This window comes from Arachis stenosperma, chromosome 3 (assembly GCF_014773155.1).
Source record: "Arachis stenosperma cultivar V10309 chromosome 3, arast.V10309.gnm1.PFL2, whole genome shotgun sequence".
NCBI classification, from domain to species: domain Eukaryota; kingdom Viridiplantae; phylum Streptophyta; class Magnoliopsida; order Fabales; family Fabaceae; genus Arachis; species Arachis stenosperma.
In genome coordinates this window covers 152,058,160-152,061,909 of record NC_080379.1, presented here as the reverse complement: position 1 = coordinate 152,061,909, position 3,750 = coordinate 152,058,160, and the positions used below count along the sequence as shown (strand labels likewise).

General features: G+C 39.1%; 1 non-coding gene across 1 annotated transcript; it reads right to left on the bottom strand.

Moving 5' to 3' along the window:
- Positions 1-3,212: 3,212 nt before the first annotated feature.
- On the bottom strand, positions 3,213-3,320 carry LOC130972700 (small nucleolar RNA R71). Its single transcript, XR_009083864.1, has one exon. It is a non-coding gene; the product is annotated as a small nucleolar RNA R71 (small nucleolar RNA).
- Positions 3,321-3,750: the final 430 nt, after the last annotated feature.

Sequence of the window (3,750 nt, the reverse complement as noted above, 5' to 3'; positions counted from 1 at the left end):
ATTTGGGGAGGCTGGCCATTCGGCCATGCCTAGACCTTGTTCTTATGTATTTTCAACGGTGGAGTTTCTATACACCATAGATTAAGGTGTGGAGCTCTGCTGTACCTCGAGTATTAATGCAATTACTATTGTTCTTCCATTCAATTCCGCTTGTTCTTTGTCCAAGATATCACTTGTTCTTCAACTTGATGAAGGTGATGATTGACACTCATCATCGTTCTCACTCATGAACAAAGTGACTGACAACCACTCTTGTTCTACAAGCATTTGAGGCTTGGTGAATATCTCTTGGATTTCTGATTGCATGATGCATGGTTGATCGCCTGACAACCGAGTGCTCGCCTGACAAACGAGCCAGCCATTCCGTGAGATCAGAGTCTTCGTGGTATAGGCAAGAACTGATGGCGGCATTCAAGAGAATCCGGAAGGTCTAACCTTGTCTGTGGTATTCTGAGTAGGATTCAATGATTGAATGACTGTGACGTGCTTCAAACTCCGAAAGGCGGGGCGTTAGTGACAGACGCAAAAGAATCACTGGATTCTATTCCGGCCGGACCGAGAACCGACAGATGATTAGCCTATGCTGTGACAGAGCATCAGGGACGTATTTTCACTGAGAGGATGGGAGGTAGCCACTGACAACGGTGAAACCCTACACGAGCTTGCCATGGAAAGGAGTAAGAAGGATTGGATGAACACAGTAGGAAAGCAGAGAGACGGAAGGGAAGGCATCTTCATACGCTTATCTGAAGCTCTCACCAATGATATACATAAGTATCTCTATCTTTATCTTTATGCTTTATTCATCATCTATACCCAATTGAGTCTGCCTGACTGAGATTTACAAGGTGACCATAGCTTGCTTCATACCACCAATCTCCGTGGGATCGACCCTTACTCGCGTAAGGTTTATTACTTGGACGACCCAGTGCACTTGCTGGTTAGTTGTGCGAAGTTGTGTTTATGCCATGGTATTGAGCACCAAGTCTTTGGAGCCATTACTAGGGATTGTTTATGTTTTGAAAAGTATTGATCACAATTTTGTGCACCAAGTTTTTGGCGCCGTTGCCGGGGATTGTTCTTGTGTATGGACAACTGACGGTTCATCTTGTTGCTTAGATTAGGCATTTATTTTTTTCGAAATTCTTGAAGATAAATTCTAGAGTTTCATGATGATTTGCTGAAATCTGGCTGGCTGTAAAGCCATGTCTAATTTCATTGGACCGAGGTTTCAACTTATCATCACAAGAGCTTGTTGATCTTGCTTTTGGAGCAGTGATCTGCTAAGGCTTGGCTGGCCTTTGGCCATGTCTAGTGTTTTGGACCGAAGCTTTCTTTGAAAGCTTGGCTGGCTGTGAAGCCATGTCTAATTCCTGGACCGGAGTCTTAGACTAGCATTGCACTGATTCCTGGAATTCTCATTAAGAATTTTGATATCTTTTTCCACTTAATTTTCGAAAATCACAAAAAAAATTCACAAAAACCATAAAAACCAAAAATATTTGATGTTTCTTGCTTGAGTCTAGTGTCTCATCTTAAGTTTGGTGTCAATTGCATGCATGCATTCATTCATGTGTCTTAAGGATCTTCAAGTAATTCTTGATGATTTCTTACTCTGATCTTTGAATTCTTTTGACTTGAGTGTTTATGTGTCTCATATAGTGTCAGTAGTATACAAACTGCTAAGTTTGGTGTCTTGCATGCATTGTTATTTGATTCTTGTTGCATTTTGATTATTAAAAATCCAAAAATATTTTTTATTTGTGTCTTTTCAAGTCAATAATACAGAGAATTAAAGATTCAGAACATACTGCAGAGGAATTATACAGAAAAAGTTGGGCATTCAAAAATGCCCAGTGAAGAAGGCAGACTGGCGTTTAAACGCCAGCCAGGGTACCTGGTTGGGCGTTTAACGCCCAAAAAGGGTGCATTTTGGGCGTTAAACGCCAGAATGGATACCATTCTGGGCGTTTAACGCCAGGATGGTGCTAGGGGGAAGATTTTGTTTTTCAAATCAATTTTTCAAAGTTTTTCAAAATCAAATCTTTTTCAAATCATATCTTTTCAATCAAATGTTTTCAAAATTAATTTCTTTCCTTTTTCAAAGATACTTACTAACAATTAATGATTTGATTCAAAATTTCAAGATTGCAGCCTTTTCTGTTGAGAAAGGTTTAATGTTTGAATCACATCTTTTCTTGTTAGGCAAGTCATTTATTTTCAAATCAAATCTTTTTAAAATTGTTTTCAAATCATATCTTCTCAATCACATCTTTTTAAAAGCATAACTTTTCAATCATATCTTCTTAATCACATCTTTTTCAAAATAAGTTCTCAATCAAATCTTTTTAACTTCTAATTTCAAATCCTTTTTCAAAAATCACTTGATTTCTTTTCCACTCTTATTTTCGAAAATCAATTAGTGTTTTTTTAAAAAAAATGTTTTCAAAATATTCTAATTAATTTTCGAAAAATTACTTCCCTCCTTCTCACATCCTTCTATTTATGGAGTACCACTCCTTCTCAATGCACAATTCGAACCTTATCTAATTAAAGTTCGAGTTCTTCTTCTCCTTCTTCTTTCTATTTCTCTTTTCCTCTGACACCTCAAGGAATCTCTATACTGTGACATAGAGGATTCCACATTTTCTTGTTCTCTTCTCTTTCATATGAGCAGGAGCAGAGACAAAGGCATTCTTGTTGAAGCTGACCCTGAACCCGAAAGGACCTTGAAGAGAAAGCTAAGAGAAGCCAAAGCACAACTCTCTTTAGAGGACCTGACCGAATTCTTCAAAGAAGAAGAAGACAGGGCAGCCGAAAACAACAATAATGCAAACAATGCACGGAAGGTGCTGGGTGACTTTACTGCACCCACTCCCGACTTCTATGGGAGAAGCATCTCTATCCCTGCCATTGGAGCAAACAACTTTGAGCTTAAACCTCAATTAGTTTCTCTAATGCAACAGAATTGCAAGTTCCATGGACTTCCAATGGAAGATCCTCATCAGTTCTTAGCTGAATTCTTGCAAATCTGTGACACAGTCAAGACTAATGGGGTAGACCCTGAGGTCTATAGACTGATGCTATTCCCTTTCGCTATAAGAGACAGAGCTAGAATATGGTTGGACTCTCAACCTAAAGAAAGCCTGGACTCTTGGGAAAAGCTAGTCAATGCCTTCTTGGCAAAGTTCTTTCCACCACAAAGATGGAGTAAGCTTAGAGTGGAAGTCCAAACCTTCAGACAGAAGGATGGAGAATCCCTCTATGAAGCTTGGGAAAGATACAAACAATTGATCAGAAAATGTCCTTCTGACATGCTTTCTAAATGGAGCATCATAGGTATTTTCTATGATGGTCTCTCTGAACTATCTAAGATGTCCTTGGATAGCTCTGCTGGAGGATCTCTTCATCTGAAGAAGACGCCTACAAAGCTCAAGAGCTCATGAAATGGTTGCAAATAACCAATTCATGTACACTTCTGAGAAAAATCCTGTGAACAATGGGACAAGTCAGAAGAAAGGAGTTCTTGAGATTGATACTCCGAACGCCATTTTGGCTCAGAATAAAATATTGACTCAACAAGTCAATTTGATTTCTCAAAGTCTGTCTGGAATGCAACATGCACCTGGCAGTACTAAGGATGCTTCATCTGAGGAAGAAGCTTATGATCCTGAGAACCCTTCAATGGAAGAGGTGAATTACCTAGGAGAACCCTATGGTAACACCTATAATTCTTCATGGAGAAATCAC